This window comes from Pan paniscus, chromosome 5 (genome assembly GCF_029289425.2).
Source record: "Pan paniscus chromosome 5, NHGRI_mPanPan1-v2.0_pri, whole genome shotgun sequence".
Lineage (NCBI taxonomy): Eukaryota > Metazoa > Chordata > Mammalia > Primates > Hominidae > Pan > Pan paniscus.
The window spans coordinates 93,289,565-93,309,410 of NC_073254.2; the positions used below are offsets into that span (position 1 = coordinate 93,289,565).

At 43.3% G+C, this 19,846-nt stretch overlaps 1 protein-coding gene and 1 pseudogene across 2 annotated transcripts in view; both read left to right on the plus strand.

Annotated features, from left to right (window-relative positions):
- The window catches only part of KHDC3L (KH domain containing 3 like, subcortical maternal complex member), a 100,886-nt gene that overhangs the window by 46,832 nt on the left and 34,208 nt on the right, over nucleotides 1–19,846 (plus strand). The window lies entirely within an intron of this gene.
- Nucleotides 10,253–19,007, plus strand: LOC100981599 (bifunctional phosphoribosylaminoimidazole carboxylase/phosphoribosylaminoimidazole succinocarboxamide synthetase-like; annotated as a pseudogene).

Consider the following 19,846-nt stretch of genomic DNA (forward strand, 5'->3'; position numbering starts at 1 on the left):
GCTTGTGATTTTTGCACACTGATTTTGTATCCTGAGACTTTGCTGAAGTTGCTTATCAGCCTAAGGAGATTTCGGGCTGAGACGATGAGGTTTTCTAAATATACAATCATGTCATCTGCAAACGGACAATTTGACTTCCTCTTTTCCTAATTGAATACTCTTTATTTCTTTCTCCTGCCTGATTGCCCTGGCCAGAACTTCCAACACTATGTTGAATAGCAGTGGTGAGAGAGGACATCCCTGTCTTGTGCCAGTTTTCTAAGGGAATGCTTCCAGTTTTTGCCTATTCAGTACGATATTGGCTGTGGGTTTGTCATAAACAGCTGTTATTATTTTTAGATACGTCCCATCAATATCTAATTTATTGAGTGTTTTTAGCATGAAGCGCTGTTGAATTTTGTCAAAGGCCTTTTCTGCATCTATTGAGATAATCATGTGGTTTTTTTCTTTGGTTCTGTTTATGTGATGGATTACGTTTATTGATTTGCATATGTTGAACCAGCCTTGCATCCCAGGGATGAAGCCCACTTGATCGTGGTGGATAAGCTTTTTGATGTGCTGCTGGATTCGGTTTGCCAGTATTTTATTGAGGATTTTTGCATCGATGTTCATCAGGGATATTGGTCTGAAATTCTCTTTTTTTGTTGTGTCTCTGCCAGGCTTTGGTATCAGGATGATGCTGGCCTCATAAAATGAGTTAGGGAGGATTCCCTCTTTTTCTATTGATTGGAATAGTTTCAGAAGGACTAGTACCAGCTCTTCCTTGTACCTCTGGTAGAATTCGGCTGTGAATCCTTCTGGTCCTGGACTTTTTTGGTTGGTAGGCTATTAGTTATTGGCTCAATTTCAGAGCCTGTTATTGGTCTATTCAGGGATTCAGTTTTTTCCTGGTTTAGTCTTGGGAGGGTGTATGTGTCCAGGAATTTATCCATTTCTTCTTGATTTTCTAGTTTATTTGCATAGAGGTGTTTATAATATTCTCTGATGGTAGTTTGTATTTCTGTGGGATCGGTGGTGATATCCCCTTTATCATTTTTTATTGCGTCTATTTGATTCTTTTCTTTTTTCTTCTTTATTAGTCTTGCTAGCTATCAATTTTGTTGATCTTTTCAAAAAACCAGCTCCTGGATTCATTGATTTTTTGAAGGGTTTTTGTGTCTCTATCTCCTTCAGTTCTGCTCTGATCTTAGTTATTTATTGCCTTCTGCTAGCTTTTGAATGTGTTTGCTCTTGCTTCTCTAGTTTTTTTAATTGTGATGTTAGGGTGTCAATTTTAGATCTTTCCTGCTTTCTCTTGTGGGTATTTAGTGCTATAAATTTCCCTCTACACACTGCTTTAAATGTGTCCCAGAGATTCTGGTATGTTGTGTCTTTGTTCTCATTGGTTTCAAAGAACATCTTTATTTCTGCCTTCATTTCATTACATACCCAGTAGTCATTCAGGAGCAGGTTGTTCAGTTTCCATGTAGTTGAGCAGTTATGAGTGAGTTTCTTAATCCTGAGTTCTAGTTTGATTGCACTGTGGTCTGAGAGACAGTTTGTTATAATTTCTGTTCTTTTACATTTGCTGAGGAGTGCTTTACTTCCAACTCTGTGGTCAATTTTGGAATAAGTGTGGTGTGGTGCTGAGAAGAATGTATATTATGTTGATTTGGGGTGGAGAGTTCTGTAGACGTCTGTTAGGTCTGCTTGGTGCAGAGCTGAGTTCAATTCCTGGATATCTTTTTTAACTTTCTGTCTCATTGATCTGTCTAATGTTGACAGTGGGGTGTTAAATTCTCCCATTATTATTGTGTGGGAGTCTAAGTCTCTTTGTAGGTCTCTAAGGACTTGCTTTATGAATCTGGGTACTCCTGTATTGGGTGCATATATATTTAGGATAGTTAGCTCTTCTTGTTGAATTGATCCCTTTACCATTATGTAGTGGCCTTCTTTGTCTCTTTTGATCTTTGTTGGTTTAAAGTCTGTTTTATCAGAGACTAGAATTGCAACCCCTGCCTTTTTTTGTTTTCCATTTGCTTGGTAGATCTTCCTCCATCCATTTATTTTGAGCCTATGTGTGTCTCTGCCCCTGAGATGGGTCTCCTGAATACAGCACACTGATGGGTCTTGACTCTTTATCGTATTTGCCAGTCTGTGTCTTTTAATTGGAGTATGTAGCCCATTTACATTTAAGGTTAATATTATTATGTGTGAATTTGATCCTGTCATTATGATGTTAGCTGGTTATTTTGCTCGTTAGTTGATGCAGTTTCTTCCTTGACAAACAGCCAATCATGAGTGAACTCCCATTCACAATTGCTTCAAAGAGAATAAAATACCTAGGAATCCAACTTACAAGGGATGCAAAGGACCTCTTCAAGGAGAACTACAAACCACTGCTCAACAAAATAAAAGAGGACACAAACAAATGGAAGAACATTCCATGCTCATGGATAGGAAGAATCAATATCGTGAAAATGGCCCTACTGCCCAAGGTAATTTATAGATTCAATGCCATCCCCATTAAGCTACCAATGACTTTCTTCACAGAATTGGAAAAAACTACTTTAAAGTTCATATGGAACCAAAAAAGAGCCCACATTGCCAAGTCAATCCTAAGCCAAAAGAACAAAGCCGGAGGCATCATGCTACCTGACTTCAAACTATACTACAAGGCTACAGTAACCAAAACAGCATGGTACTGGTACCAAAACAGAGATATAGACCAATGGAACAGAATAGAGCCCTCGGAAATAATACCACACATTTACAACCATCTGATCTTTGACAAACCTGACAAAAACAAGAAATGGGGAAGGGATTCCCTATTTAATAAATGGTGCTGGGAAAACTGGCTAGCCATATGTAGAAAGCTGAAACTGGATCCCTTCCTTACACCTTATACAAAAATTAATTCAAGATGGATTAAATACTTAAATCTTAGACCTAAAACCATAAAAACTCTAGAAGAAAACCTAGGCAATACCATTCAGGACATAGGCATGGGCAAGGACTTCATGTTTAAAACACCAAAAGCCATGGCAACAAAAGCCAAAATTGACAAATGGGATCTGATTAAACTAAAGAGCTTCTGCACAGCAAAAGAAACTACCATCAGAGTGAACAGGCAGCCTACAGAATGGGAGAACATTTTTGCAATCTACTCATCTGACAAAGGGTTAATATCCAGAATCTACAAAGAACTCAAACAAACTTACAAGAAAAAAACAAACAACCCCATCAACAAGTGGGCAAAGGATACGAACAGACACTTCTCAAAAGAAGACATTTATGCAGCCAACAGACACATGGATAAATGCTCATCATCACTGGCCATCAGAGAAATGCAAATCAAAGCCACAATGAGATACCATCTCACACCAGTTAAAATGGTGATCATTAAAAAGTCAGGAAATAACAGGTGCTGGAGAGGATGTGGAGAAATAGAAACACTTTTACACTGTTGGTGGGACTGTAAACTAGTTCAACCATTGTGGAAGACAGTGTGGCGATTCCTCAAGGATCTAGAACTAGAAATACTACTTGACCCAGCCATCTCATTACTGGGTATATACCCAAAGGATTATAAATCATGCTGCTATAAAGACACATGCATGCGTATGTTTATTGTGGCACTATTCACAATAGCAAAGACTTGGAACCAACCCAAATGTCCATCAATGATAGACTGGATTAAGAAAATGTGGCACATAGACACCATGGAATACTATGCAGCCATAAAAAATGATGAGTTCATGTCCTTTGTAGGGACATGGATGAAGCTGGAAACCATCATTCTCAGCAAACTATCACAAGGACAAAAAAACCAAACACCCCATGTTCTTGCTCAGGTGGGAATTGAACAATGAGAACACTTGGACATAGGAAGGCGAACATCACTCACCAGGGCCTGTCTGTGGGGTGGGGGGCTGGGGGAGGGATAGCATTAGGAGATATACCTAATGTAAATGACGAGTTAATGGTTGCAGCACACCAACGTGGCACATGCATACATATGTAACAAACCTGCACGTTGTGCACATGTACCCTAGAACTTAAAGTATAATTAAAAAAATAAAAATAAATTAAAAAAAGAAAATGGGGCTGGGGTGTGGGCGGCGGAAAAATGGAACCTATGCCTCCTCTGAGGAAGCCAGGATCCATCCTCAAAGCCCCGGAGCTCCCAAGCCGCCTCTCTCTGCCTCCGGCTCCGCGCTCCCCCGCCCTTCTCGGGAACCTGCGAGCAGGCACTGGGCCTGGCGGCGGGACTCAGACCCATGTGGGCGACGCGCCTTCGCGGGCTGTCGGCTTAGTTCGTGACCCCCTACGAGAAAACTGAGGCTCCCGGGACCAGAACAGATGTGTTTGGAGAGGAAGGAACTTGAACTTGGGTCCAATGCTCGATGGCTCCAAGGTCCGCGCCGTCCCTACCATAGCAGATTCACCATTCGAGCGTTCCATTTTACACACACGAATCCGCGCGGGGCAGGAGGAACAGAGCGCAGATACGCGGCGGCAGCGGCTTCGCTGGGCACTGGGAGGCCGGTGGGCTCCTCCCGGGCCACCCTCTCCCCGCCCAGCACACTCAGGCGCCCGCCTCTGCTCTTTGCCTCGGCTGCTCCAGGTGCTGGTGCCAATGCATAGCCTAGGCCTCTCTCGCTTCTCCGACCCCTGGTGTTGGGTATCCCCTGGCGATCTCGGGAACCCTCAGAGCAGCGGAATGGGATCTGTGCGAGACGGAGCGCGAGCCCCAATCCCTGTGGCTTTAAAACTCCCCGGCGCTTAGGTTATTCGAGGCGCACCAGCCTTACCGATTTAGGTAAAGGAGTAAATAAATTGGAACCTGTAAGACAAGAGTCAGAGCTACAGATAGTGGCAGGACACTGCAGCTCCTGACTTACAGCGCTGAATTTGGATGGCTCCTTCACAATTCGCCAGAGCTGCTAGGAGTAGCGGGGACGTGGGAACAGATAGGGAGGTAGTATGTGGAAGAGTAAGTGCCAGGAGGACCTTGGTTAGAGCCCTGACTTGGCCATTTACAAGTTGTGTGATCTTGGACAATTTACTTATGTGAGCCTGGGTGTTCCAACTTGAAAAGGAATATAATTATTTTTTCCTTGCAACAATGGAGGTGGGGAGGTAGTATTTGAGTGCTACTAGGCATAAACTAGTATGGGCATTTTGCATGTTAGGGTTTCACTGGAAATGCCTCCTTTCTGACTGCCCCCTATACATGCACACACACACAATCTATTCTATTCCCTCAATGGTGAGTAAGGAAGGATAGAGGAAGCCTCTTTCCTCTTAGTGTACCTTCCTTGCCACCTTGCATTTACAATAGCTACTTCTAGGCACTGAACCATATTTTTAAAGACTCTTCTCTCACTGTTGCTTGATGTTACATGGATTAATAGGTATAGGATCCAAGGTTCAGGGCAGTCACAGAGTTTTATAGACATATTTTTTTTCAGTTATTTCAAGGTCAGACACTAACCCTAAGGCAACATAAGGCATACTAATTAGAGCGAGGAATTTACCCCGAGATCCATGCTAGCTTCATGGACTCTATGCTTGTTCGTTAAATATACATATATAGCTTTCAGCATACTACCTAAGGCAGTGCTGTTCAATAGACATTCCTGCAGTGATGGGGATATATATAAAATTGTGTTGTTCAATATGGTAGCCACTAGCCACATGTGGCTGTTGAGCTCCTGAAATGTGGCTGGTGCTATGAGAAATTGAATTTTTAATTTTATTTAATTTTAAGTAAGTTAAATTTAAATTGCCAAATATGACTAGTAACTAATGTATTGGACAGTGTAACTCCAAAGAATTCATTACCTTCCTTATCTCCCCAAAAATAGTAAGCACAGATTTAAAACTTAGCAAATTTTGTCATAAACCTTGAATAGATAACCAAAAGCCAAATAAAATATTAAATTGAAACTGGAATCCTTTCAGTATTACTCCCTACTGAATGAATTGTGGACCCAGCTTTGCAAAAGAATAACAAGAAGAAAAGCTAAGATGAGGGGAGATGGTGTTCGAAATGATGATTGGGGCTGGGCACAGTGGCTCACACCTGTAATCCCAGCACTTTGGGAAGCAAAGGTGGAGGCAGGCAGATGGTTTGAGCCCAGGAGTTCGAGACCAACCTGGGCAACATGACGAAACCCCATCTCTACAAAAAAATTTTTTTAATTTTTTTAAAAATTAGTTGAGCATGGTAGTACATGCTTTTGGTCCCAACTACGGGGGAGGCTGAGACAGGAGGATCGCTTGAGCCAGGGAGCTCAAGGCTTCAGAGAGCTGAGATCATGCCACTGAACTCCAGCCTGGGTGACAGAGTGAGGCCCTGTCCCAAAAAAAAAAAGAAAAAAAAGAGGATTGGGGTTGGGGATGTACTTGCTAGCTTTTTCTTTTGTTATGCATGTTACAAAGGCCCACAAAATGGCTTACAATTACAAAGTTCTCTTTTTCTTTTATATTACTCATCTGTAAGCTGTCTTTACTCTTGGACCCAGCTAATGTAGCAGCCCCATCTAGGACATGCCAGTGTTATGGCAGAGGAGAAGACAGATACTCTTCTGTGATATGAAGCTTGGTTATGTAACAAATGGAGAGAGAAGTATATATACTTCTTCCTCAAAGAGGGGGAACCAAAGAAGAATTAAAGAAAACAGCCTGCATGTCTGTCATAGAAAATGAGTTAAATAGAGCCATACAATATACTAGAGAGCAACTAAAAAATGAACTAAAACTGTGATACATCCATACGATATAATATTATTCAGCAATGAAAAGAATTAAGCTATCAAGCCAAAGAAAGGCATGGAGGAACCTATATTGCTAAGTGGAAAAAGCCAGTCTGTAAAGGTAACATACTGTATGATTCCAACAATATAACATTCTGGAAAAGGCAAAAATACTAGGTTGATGCAAAAGTACTTTATACAACCTAATATAAGTGATAGTAAAAACATCAGTGGTTGCTAGTGGCTTGGGGAAAAGGGGAAGGATGAATAGGTGAAGTGAGAGATTTTTTAGGGCGGTGAAATTATTCTGTATCATACTATTAATGGTGGCTACATGACATTATGCATTTATCAAACTATAGAACTTTATAACACAAAAAGTGGAGCTCAATGTATGCATATTAAAAAGAAATCATTTAGGAGGTTGGGAGAACCCAGAAAAGAATTCAGACTCTGGCCAGGCATAGTGGCTCACGCCTGTAATACCAGCACTTTGGGAGGCTAAGGCAGGTGGATCCTGAGGTCAGGAAATCGAGACCATCCTGGCTAACACAGCGAAACCCTGTCTCTACTCAAAATCCAAAAAACTAGCTGGGCATGGTAGCAGTTGCCTGTATTCCCAGCTACTCAGGAGGCTGAAGCAGGAGAATTGCTTGAACCCAGGAGGCGGAGGTTGCAGTGAGCCGAGATCACATCACCGCACTCCGGCCTTAGCAACAGAGCAAGACTCCATCTCCAAAAAAAAAAAAAAAAAGAATTCAGACTCTGACAGGATACTCTAACTATATTATAGTTATGTTAAACAACACACGTAAAGGGGCAGGGTGAAAGTGCTGACATAAGTAACTTTGGAAGTGAATGGAGTTGGTAAGATTATAAGCAAAAAAAAAAACAAACCTGCACATAAGAACTGTACTCTAGTTGATAAAGTTAAATCCTGATATAGTAGTCCCTCCTCATCTGCAGTTTCTCTTTCACAGTTTCAGTTACTGACAGTCAACAAGAAGATAGGTATGTACAATACAATAAGATATTTTGAGTGAGAGAGACCATATTCATGTAACTTTTATTATAGTATATGTATCAGTCCATTTTCATGCTGCAGATAAAGACATACCTGAGACTGGGAAGAAAAAAGTTTAATGGACTTACAGTTCCACATGGCTGAGGACACCTCACAATTACGGCAGAAGGCAAAAAGCAGCAAGTCCCAACTTACATGGATAGTGGCAGACAAAAAGAGCTTGTGCAGGGAAACTCCTGTTTTTAAAACCATCAGATCTCATGAAACCAATTCACTATCATGAGAACAGCATGGGAAAGACCCCGCCCAAACCATAATTCAATCATCTCCCACTGGGTGCCTCCCACCACACGTAGGAATTATGGGAGCTACAAGATGAGATTTGGGTGGGGACACAGAGCCAAACCATATTAGTATATTTTATAATTGTTCTATTTCATTATTGTTAATCTTTTACTGTGCCTAATTTATAAATGAATCTTACATAGGCTGGGCACAGTGGCTCTTGCCTGTAATCCTAGGACTTTGGGAGGCTGAGGTGGGCAGATTGCCTGAGCTCAGGAGTTCAAGACTAGACTGGGCAACACAGTGAAACACTGTCTCTACTAAAATACAAAAAAATTGGCCAGGCGTGGTATCACAAGCCTGTAGTCCCAGCTACTCAGGAGGCTGAAGCAGGAGAATTGCTTGAATCTGAGAGGCAGAGGTTGCATTGAGCCGAGATCACACCACTGCACTCCAGCCTGGGTGACAGAGCAAGACTCCATCTCCAAAAAAAAAAAAAAAAAAGGAAAGGAGAGGAAGAAACTTTACCATAGGTATGTATGTATGTTTGTATAGAAAAAACAGTATATATAGAATTGGGTACTATCCATGGTTTCAGGCATTTGGGGATATTGGAATGTATCCCTCACAGGTAAGGGGGGAATAATGTACTGCTATACAAAAATACTGCAATTGAATAATTAAGTAAATGGTTGGTGGATGGTGGGAGCCAGGTTTCTCACTGTTGGATTGGGAATTTACAGATAAGCAATGATCTATGATCTATACCACATAGAATGATATATGTGGCCATGGATTAGAGTTGGAGATATCAGTAAGAAATCATTTTTAATTTAATAACACAGTGAAACACTGTCTCTGCTAAAATACAAAAAAATTAGCCAGGTGTGGTGTCACAAGCCTGTAGTCCCAGCTACTCAGGAGGCTGAGGCAGGAGAGTTGCTTGAATCCAGGAGGCAGAGGTTGCACTGAGCCAAGATCACGCCACTGCACTCCAGCCTGGGTGACAGAGCGAGACTCCATCTCAAAAAAAAAAAAAAAAGAAAAAGAAAAGAAAAAGAAAAAAAATATTTCTATATACACAGGGTAGTAAACACACGTATATTTCTTTTTTTTCTTTGAGATGGAGTCTCACCCTTGTCACCCAGGCTGGAGTGCAGTGGTACGATCTCAGCTCACTGCAACCTCCGTCTCCCAGGTTCAAGCTATTCTCTTGCCTCAGCCTCCCAAGTAGCTGGGATTACAGGTGTCCACCATCACACCTGGCTAATTTTTGTATTTTTAGTAGAGACAGGGTTTCACAATGTTGGCCACATATATTTCTTTGCTCTGTCAGAGGTGGCCTAAAAGAACCAACACCCTGGTAGCAACAAGCACACCTAATACTCAGATTTTGGTTTCTAATACCATTTTCCATTAAAGGAACTCCTTGGAGAAATGGCTTGAGGACTGGGCAAGAAATATACAAAATAAGCCTGGAGCACATTATAGTACCAGAAAATAAAGTGCTCAAAAAAAAAGTGATGGAGTGGCTGGGTATGGTGGCTCATGCCTGTAATCCCAGCACTTTGGGCAGCCAAGGCAGGTGGGTCACTTGAGGCCAGGAGTTCAAGACCAGCCTGGCCATCATGATGAAACCCCATCTCTACTAAAAATACAAAAATTAGCCAGGCATGGTGGTCCACACCTGTAACTCTAGCTACTCTGGAGGCCGAGGCAAGAGAATCACTTGGACCCAGAGGCGGAGGCTGCAGTGAGCCAAGATTGTGCCATTGCACTCCAGCCTGGGCAACAGAGCAATACTCTGTCTCAAAAAAACAAAAGAGTGATGGGGGTATGTCAAAGGAACAAAAGAAGCAACGGAAAAAGCTCTCAATAGCCAAAGCTGGAACGTTTTTTTTTTTTTTTTTTTTTTTTTTTGAGACAGAGTCTCATTCTGTCACCCAGGCTGGAGTGCAGTGGTGTGATCTTGGCTCACTGCAACCTCCACCTCCCACGTTCAAGCGATTCTCCTGCCTCAGCCTCCTGAGTAGCTGGGACTACAGGCGCCCACCACCATGCCTGGCTAATTTTTGTATTTTTAGTAGAGACAGGTTTCACCATGTTGGCCAGGCTGGTCTCGAACTCCTGACCTTGGGATCCTCCCGCCTCAGCCTCCCAAAGTGCTGGGATTACAGGCGTGAGCCACCGTGCCCGGCCTGGAATAATTTAAAAAATAAAGTATTGGATTATACCAAAAATGTAAAATGAATATCAACGATCTGAGAATGAAAGTGCATTTTTAAAAAAGAATATCCACGAGTTCATATCAGTATAAATAAATCCACAAATTAATATATGAAGAAAAGATGAATCTCCTGTGCAGAAAAATTTTAAGTAAATAAGTAGATACTTCATCCTAAGAGAGGAAGAGCATAACTCCTCACTCCTTAAGTGTAGGCAGTGCCTGTTGATTTTCTTCAAAAGAATACAGAATGGAGAAGGGGTGGGGAAGAGTAACTTTACAGTGGAGAATCCTGACAAACGCTACCTTAGCCAGGTGATCAATGTGAACAGTCATACAACATGCTGATAGTGTGCACCCTTGATATGATGTGATGAAAATGGTACTTTAGGCCAGGCGCAGTGACTCACGCCTGTAATCTTAGCACTTTGCGAAACTGAGACGGGCAGATTGCTTGAGGCCAGGAGTTTGAGACCATCCTGGCCAACATGGTAAAACCACATCTCTACCAAAAATACAAGAATTAGCCCAGTTGGCCGGGCGCAGTGGCTCACGCCTGTAATCCCAGCCCTTTGGGAGGCCGAGGCGGGCGGATCACGAGGTCAGGAGATCGAGACAATCCTGGCTAACACGATGAAATCCCGTCTCTACTAAAAATACAAAAAAAATTAGACGGGCATGGTTGCTGGCGCCTGTAGTCCCAGCTACTCAGGAGGCTGAGGCAGGAGAATGGCGTGAACCAGGGAGGCGGAGCTTGCAGTGAGCCGAGATCCCGCCACTGCACTCCAGCCTGGGCGACAGAGCGAGACTCCGTCTCAAAAAAAAAAAAAAAAAATTAGCCCAGCACGGTGGTGCACAACTGTAGTCCCAGCTACTCAGGATGCTAAGGCACAAGAATCGCTTGAACCCAGGAGGTGAAGCTTGCAGTGAGCAAGATCATGCCACTGCACTCCAGCCTGGGTGACACAGCAAGACTCTCAAAAAAAGAAAAACAGTACTTTATCTCTGTGATCTTCCTCTCCAAAAATCTAAAATCTGAGCCTAATCATAAGAAAAAAATCAGGCCGTATGTGGTGGCTCACACCTGTAATCCCAGCACTTTGGGAGGCCAAGGCAGGTGGATCACCTGAGGTCAGAAGTTCAAGGTCAGCCTGGCCAACATGGTGAAACCCCGTCTCTACTAAAAATACCAAAAATTAGCCAGGCGTAGTGGCAGGCGCCTGTAATCCCAGCTACTCAGGAGGCTGAGACAAGAGAATCGCTTGAACCCGGGAGGCAGAAGTTGCAGTGAGCCGAGATCACGCCATTGAACTCCAGCGTGATCAACAAGAGCAAAACTCCATCTCAAAAAGAAAAAAGAAAAGCAAAAGAAAAAAATCAGACAAATTCCAATAGAAGGGCATCCTAAAATGTACCTAACCAGTAGTCTTCAAAACTGCCAAGATCATCAAAGACAAAGAATGAGAAAATGTCATAGCCAAGAAGAGCCTAAGGAGAAAAATGACAATTTAAAGTGGTAACCTGAATGGGGTCTTGGAATAGAAAAAAAGACATTAGGTAAAAATGTAGAAAATCTGAGTAAGTATGGGCTGGGCATGGTGGCTCACGTTTGCAATCCCAGCACTTTGGGAGGCCGAAGCAGGTGGATCACCTGAGGTCGGGAGTTCAAGACCAGCCTGACCAACATGGAGAAACCCCGTCTCTACTAAAAATACAAAAATTAGCCGGGCGTGGTGGCACCTGCCTGTAATCCCAGCTACTCGGGAGGCTGAGGCAGGAGAATCTCCTGAACCCAGAAGCCAGAGGTTGCAGTGAGCCGAGATCGCACCATTGCTCTCCAGCCTGGGCAACAAGAGCAAAACTCCATCTCAAAAAAAAAAAAAAAAAGAAAGAAAGAAAGAAAAAAAGAAAATCTGAGTAAGTATGAACTTTATCACTATTGATTCTTAATTGTAAGAAATGTATTTGTTAACTATGTATATGATACACTTAATAATATGGGATGTTATTAGGCCAGGCGTGGTGGCTCCTGCCTGTAATCCCAGCACTTTGGGAAGCCAAGGCGGGCGGATCATGAGGTCAGGAGTTCAAGACCAGCCTGGCCAACATAGTGAAACCCCATCTCTACTAAAAATACAAAAATTAGCCAGGTGTGGTGGCATGCGCCTGTAGAACCAGCTACTCAGGAGGCTGAGGTGGGAGAATCACTTGAACCCGGGAGACGAAGGTTGTAGTGAGTGGAGATCACACCATTGCACTCCAGCCTGGGTGACAAAAAAAATAAATAAATAATATGGGATGTCATTAACAGGGGAAACTGGGATTATGTAGTATGGAATGGTACTATCTGCTCAATTTTTTTTTAATTTAAAACTTTTCAGTGAAGTGTGTGGTCTGAGAATGAAATTGGGCCCAGGAACTGCTCTGTCCTCCTTTCCCCACCCTTACCCCTGCTTCCCAGTAACCTCTGAAGCACTAGGTCCCATAGGCCAGGCTGACCCCTTGTGCCCCTGGTGTCTGCAAACTGCTGTCTCAGTTTCCTAGCCAGCCCAGGGGGTGGAGGAACAGCCTGGGCATGTGGTATGAGATCAAGCCCCAGGTACACAACATCCACCTGTGCAAAGACAAACATGGCAAGACTGGGCTGCAGCTGCAGACCACCAACAAGGGGCTCTTTGTGCAGGTGGTCCAGGCCAACACCACTGCATCCCTCATGCTGCTGTGCTTTGGGGACCAAATCCTACAGATTGATGGGCATGACTGTGCCAAGTGGAACATGGAAAAAGCCCATCTGGCAGATGTGAGAGGGAATTGGCCAAGACGATTGCTATGGTCATTCAGGACAGGATAGTCCAGTGGATTGTCACCATGCACAAGGACAGCACAAGCCATGGTGGCTTCATCATCAAGAAGGGAAAGGTCTTCCCTGTGGTCAAAGGGAGCTCTGTGGTCCTCAAGGACTCTTCACCAACCACCATGTGTGCCAGGTTCAAGAACGTTTAACAAGCACTGTGCAGAGTGTCATTGGGCTGAAAGAGATCTCAGAGATTCTGGCCACAGCCAGGAACATTGTCACCCTGATCATCATCCCCACTGTGATCTATGAGCACATAGTCAAAAAGTTTTCCCTGACCCATCGCCACCACATCATGGGCCACTTCATCCCAGATGCCTGAAGCCGCAGGAGGGCAGCTTAGGCCCTCCCACCCTCCTGCAGGAAAGGCCAGCCACTCTTGAATGACAGGTTGCAGCCTGCCTGCTGCCCCAGGACAAGGCTTTGTTGAGGGGATGTATTCCAGATGGGTGGACATCAGATGGTGTGAGTCTGTCATTTGTACACACAGGCCTCCTTAAAGCCTCATACTCCTAGCTGGGCTGAGGCTTGGGCAGGGCCCACAGGCAACCGATCATAGCTCACTGCAGCCTTGCATTTCAGGGCTCAAGCAATCCTCCCACCTCAGCCTCCCGAATAGCTGGGATTATAGGCGCATGCTATCACACTCTGCTTTTTTTTTTTTTTTTTTTTTTTTTTTTTTTTAGTTTGTGTAGAAATAGGGTCCCACTAAGTTTCCCAGGCTGGTCTCAAACTCCTGGACTCAAGCAATCCTCCCACCTCAGCCTCCCACAGTGCTGGGATTACAGGCATGAGCCACCATGCTCACACTTGACCTTCTGTGCTGGCTTAACTGCTGGGCATGGAAGCAGGCTGGCTAAACACTTAAATGTGCAATTGAATCCCAAGAAAACAGTTACATATTTTAAAAGAAGGAAACTACATTCTGAGAACTTTTTATTTGCCTTTATTTGCTCTTTGTCTGACTATAATAATTATAACCTTTTACAGTCTTTTGAATAAAGATTTTGTTGTAAACAAACTTAAAAAGAACTTCTAAAACCTAAAATCTATTAATAAAAATTGAATAACTATAAAATACTTACAAATGAAATTATGTGGGCCAGATGCAGTGGCTCATGCCTATAATCCCAGCACTTTGGGTGGCCAAGATAGGAGGATTACTTGAGCCCACGAGTTTGGGACCAGCCTGGGCAACATAGTGAGACCCTCACCTCTATAAAAACAATAATAATAATAATTTTAATTTTAATTTTTAAAAAATGATGTGATGTCTAGAATTTGCTTCAATCTGGATATGGGAAATATGATAAAAACAAGATTATTGATAACAGGTGAAGCTAGATAATAGGTAAATTAAGTTCATTACACTGGTCCCTCTATCTTTGTCTGAAATATTTTGTTATAGAAAGTAAAAAAAAAATAATTAATTTTTTTTAAAAAAGAATGAGTTCTGCTGGGCGCGGTGGCTCACTCCTGTAATCCCAGCACTTTGGGAAGCCAAGGCAGGCGGATCATGAGATCAGGAGATCAAGACCATCCTGGCTAACATGGCGAAACCTCATCTCTACTAAAAATACAAAAAAATTAGCGGGGCATGGTGGCGGGCACCTGTAGTCCCAGCTACTTGGGAGGCTGAGGCAGGAGAATGGTGTGAACCCAGGAGGTGGAGCTTGCAGTGAGCCAAGATTGTGCCACTGCACTCCAACCTGGGCGACAGAGCAAGACTCCATATCAAAAAAAAAAAAAAGAATGAGTTCAAATTCTATAGCCAGATATGGAAAGGAAAAAAGCTTGAGAGTAGGTTAAGAAGGGGTATTTTACTTGTCATCTTATATCCTTCTGTACTGTGTGTGTATTAAAAAATACAGCATTAAGCCTGGGCACCGTGGCTCATGCCTATAATCCAAGCATTTTGGGAGGCCAGGGTGGGTGGATTACCTGAGATCAGGAGTTTGAGGCCAGCCTGGCCAACATGATGAAACCCCATCTCTACTAAAAGTAAAAAAATTAGCCGGGCATGGTGGTGGGCACCTGTAATCCCACTTACCCAGGAGGTTGAGGCAGGAGAATTGCTTGAACTGGGAGGCAGAGTTTGCAGTAAACTGAGATCGCGCCATTGCACTCCAGCCTGGGTGACAGAGCAAGACTTCGTCTCAAAAAAAAAAAATAGAAATCTTGGAATACATTTTAATAACAGAAAAAGCTCAACAGATATGCATTTAACAGAGAATAAAACTGCAAAACTTCCCAGGGTCATAAAGGTGCCAGGTAGGCCAGGCGCAGTGGCTCACGCCTGTAATCCCAGCACTTTGGGAGGCTGAGACAGGCAGATCCCCTGAGGTCAGGAGTTCGAGACCAGCCTGGCCAACATGACGAAAACCCATCTCTACTAAAAATACAAAAATTAGCCGGGCGTAGTGGTGGGCACCTGTAATCCCAGCTACTCGGGAGGCTGAGGCAAGAGAATCGCTTGAACATGGGAGGCGGAGGTTACAGTGAGCCAAGATAGTGCCATTGCACTCTAGCCTGGACAATGAGAGCGAAACTCCATGAAAAAAAAAGAAGAAAAAAAAGTTCCAGGTAAATTTAGGTTTTTTTTAATCATTGCTAGTTGTTGATATTGTTCTCTTCTTGCTTCACCTTTGTCTGCAATTACTCAAACTGCTGTGATAGCTGCTCCTCTTCTACAGAGCTGGGGTTCTGCATGGCTGGGGTTCAGTGTGCCAGGAAGCCCTTGGACCAATCAGACTCAGCAAGCTGACTCATGGCTGTTCTTCCTACATATGAGAAAAAATGTGACAATTCTTCCTATATATGAGAATAATCGTTTGATAAATGACAACTAGGAGAGCACGGCACTCAAGTATTGAGCCATTCCCTTCCAAAAAAGAACTTCTACAACTTACAATCCACAGGGTAGAGGGTAGGAGAAATGAGGAAATTAAATGTTCTTCAAAATCTTTATCTTCTGGCCAGCTGCAGTGGCTCACGCCTGTAATCCCAGCACTTTGGGAGGCCAAGGCAGGCAAATCATGGGGTCAGGAGTTCAAGACCAGCCTGACCAACATGGTGAAACCCCATCTCTACTAAAAATACAAAAATTAGCGGGGAATGGTGGTGCACACCTGTAATCCCAGCTACTCAGGAGGCTGAGGCAGGAGAATCACTTGAACCCGGGAGGCGGAGTTTGCAGAGAGCCAAGATCATGCCTCTGCACTCCAGCCTGGGTGACAGACCAAGACTCCATCTCAAAATAAAATAAAATAAAACAAAACAAAATAAAATAAGGATGCAATCAATCAGTTTAGGCCCTGGTAAAGAAAATGAAGTGTTCTTGACTTTGGCTACAAAGTACCTGAAAGGATCTTAGACCAACTGCAGAAGGAGGCTGACTGTACCCAGACTCCCACAGTTAATGAAGTTTGTCCTTATGTAAATGATGGTTATTATGCTGAAAGATGATTGGTAAATGAACTTGGAAGTTCTTCCCTTTTCTCTTTTCCTTTTATGTATCTGATGATCTCTGGAGGAGTTTATGATGAAGACTGCTCTGAAAAAGTGTCCTAAAAATTCTAAGACAAAGGCTTCTTTGCCTCCTAAATAAGACACTGAAAAACAGCAAGCTTAAGAATCACCATAAATAAGATTCTAGCTCTACCTAGTGGCCAAAAATGGGATTAACCCCCCTGAAATGAGGAATTTTACCAAATTTGCAAAAATGTGAGAGATCTTAACAGAAAATAGGGAGATAGAGGGGGATCCAAATGTTAAGTTAAAAGGACAGGCACTAGGTTAAAATACGTATGTATGGTTGCTCTCTTCCCAGCACAGTCGCAGTCCTCAGCCCACTCAGGATAATGGCGACACCTGAGGTACTGAACATGAAAAAAAACTGTATGAGGCCAGGCGTGGTGGCTCGCGCCTATAATCCCAGCACTTTGTGAGGCCGAGCTGGGCGGATCACCTGAGGTCAGGAGTTCAAGACCAGCCTGGCTAACATGGCGAAACCCTGTCTCTACTAAAAATACAAAAATTAGCCGAGCGTGGTGGCAGATGCCTGTAATTCCAGCTACTCAGGAGGCTGAGGCAGGAGAATCACTTGAACCCGAAAGGTGGAGGAGGTTTCAGTTAGCCAAGATTGTGCCATTGCACTCCAGCCTACGCAACAAGAGCAAAACTCTGTCTCAAAGAAGTAAATAAAAATTAGCTGGGCAAGATGGTGGGCACCTGTAGTCCCAGCTACTTGGGAGGCTGAGACAAGAGAATCACTGGAACCCTGGAGGCAGAAGTTGCAGTGAGCCGAGATTGTGGCATTGCACTCCGGCCTGGGCAATGAGAGCGAGACTCTGTCTCAAAACAAAACAAAAACTGTATGAAGGTAAAACAAAAGAAGTCTACAGATTGTTAGATGGTCCAGGAAAAGTCCTCCTGAAGTCCAAGGACCCAATTGCAGTGGTTAATGCAGCTAGAAAAAATCACCTGGAAGGGTGGTTTTCAGTTGTTACAGGAAGCAGGTATTAAAACTGTTTTCACCAGAAAATGTGGGGAGACAGCTTTCATTGCACCCTAGTGTGAAGTGGTTCCAATTGAATGGGTTTGCAGAATAGCAACTGGTTCGTTTCTCGAAAGAAATAAATCCCAGTGTCAAGGAAGGATATAAGTTTTATCCATCTAAAGTGAAGATGTTTTTCAAGGATGATGCCAATAATGACCCACAGTGATCTGAGGAACAGTTGATTGCTGCAAAATTTTGCTTTATTGGACTTGTTATAGGCCAAACTGAAGGGGATATCATGAGTCATGCTACACAGGTTATTTTTGAAATACTGGAGAAATCCTGGTTACCCCAGAACTATACCCTGGTTGATATGAAGATTGAATTTGGTGTTGATATAACCACCAAAGAAATTGTTCTTGCTGATGATTCCTGGAGACTGGCCATTACGAGATTGAAGCCAACAGAAAGACAAACAGTCTTACTGGGAGCTCAAAGAAGTAACTCCTGAAGGGCTCCAAATGGTAAAGAAAAGCTTTGAGGCCGGGCACGGTGACTCATGCCTGTAATCCCAGCACTTTGGGAGGCCAAGGCAGGCAGATCACCCAAGGTCAGGAGCTCGAGAGCAGCCTGGCCAACATGGTGAAACCCTGCCTCTACTAAAAATACAAAAATTAGCTGGGCGAGGTGGCGCACGCCTGTAGTCCCAGCTACTCGGGAGGCTGAGGCAGGAGAATCGCTTGAACCCGGGAGGCAGAGCTTGCAGCGAGCCAAAATCGCATCACTGCACTCCAGCCTGGGCGACAGAGTGAGACCCCATCTCAAAAAAAAAAGAAAAAGAAAAAGAAAAGAAAAGAAAAGCTTTGAGTGGGTTGCAGAGACAGTCAAGTTGCTTTTGAAATCGGAAAGTTAGTGCACAGTTGTAGTATTGATGAGCTCTATTTCTGATCTTGGTCACTGTGAAAACATCAAGGCCTGTAGAAATGTTGGCACTCCATGTGAACTATCCACACATAGAGGACCAAATGAAACCCTAAAAATTAAAGCTGCGTGTGAAGGGGATGGCATTGCTGTTGTACTTGTGGCAGTGGCAGGCAGAAGCAATGGTTTGGGACCAGTGATGTCTGGGAAAACTGCATATCCAGTTATCAGCTGTCCTCCCCTCACACCAGACTGGGGAGCTCAGGATGTGTGGTCTCTCTTTGAGTACCTAGTGGTCTTGGCTGTTCAACCATCCTTTCTCCAGAAGGATTAGGTCAGTTTGCGGCTCAGTATTTGGATTAAACAACCATTTGGTATGGGGCAAACTGCAAGCAGGCATTTTGAACACATGGATTTCCTTGAAGCTGGCTGACAAGAAAATCAGATAATGTAGTTTATGAGAAAGAACATCGTTGCATTTTTTAGGGGGAAAACTGAAAATTTCTAATTTAGCTGCAGGAAAATCAAGATGAAAAGGTGATTTTAAATTAGAGAACACAAGTAAAATTTATTAGTGAATGAATGCTTCCCTAGATCCATATTAATAAATATGACCACCTAACCCATCCTTTCTTGAGCTAGACACCAACATTTTTCAGCCAGTCTTTATCATTCCTCTGATTTTACCCGTTTTTCTTAAGTATTGGTGGTCTCTAGTATTGAGTTTCTTCCTTAATACTGATTGGATGATCTTAACTCTCTCAGCTAAAACTAGCATTACTGATTCCCAGCCATGTGCCTCTAGACTTGGTTTCTTTTTTGATTTTTGGTGGTGTTTGTTTTGAGTCAGGGTTTCACTGTCGCCCAGGCTGGAGTGCAGTGGCATAATCCTGGCTGACGGTTGCCTCCTGCTCCTGAACTCAAGTAGTTCTCTCACCTTAGCCTCCCAAAGTGCTGGGATTACAGGAGTGAGCCACTGTGCCTGGCTAGATTCTTATTTTCAACTGTCCATTTCTCCCTGTACATCACATGGCCATTCCCATAAAAACCAGAGTGCTCCCAATTTTATTAATCTTCCATCTAGCCTATAACTTTCGGTATACTCACTGTTGCAAGTCAGAAGCTTGATTTCATCTTTGATGTTTTTCTCTGACCTTTCATATCTCACTATCACCAAGTCATATTGATTTTAATTTCTGATTATCCCTTGAGTTTACCCTGTTTCTCATCCTCTGTACAAAAGCCTCAAGTGAGGATCAAATTCAACATTATCCTGATCTATACCAGTCCCCATTCTCAA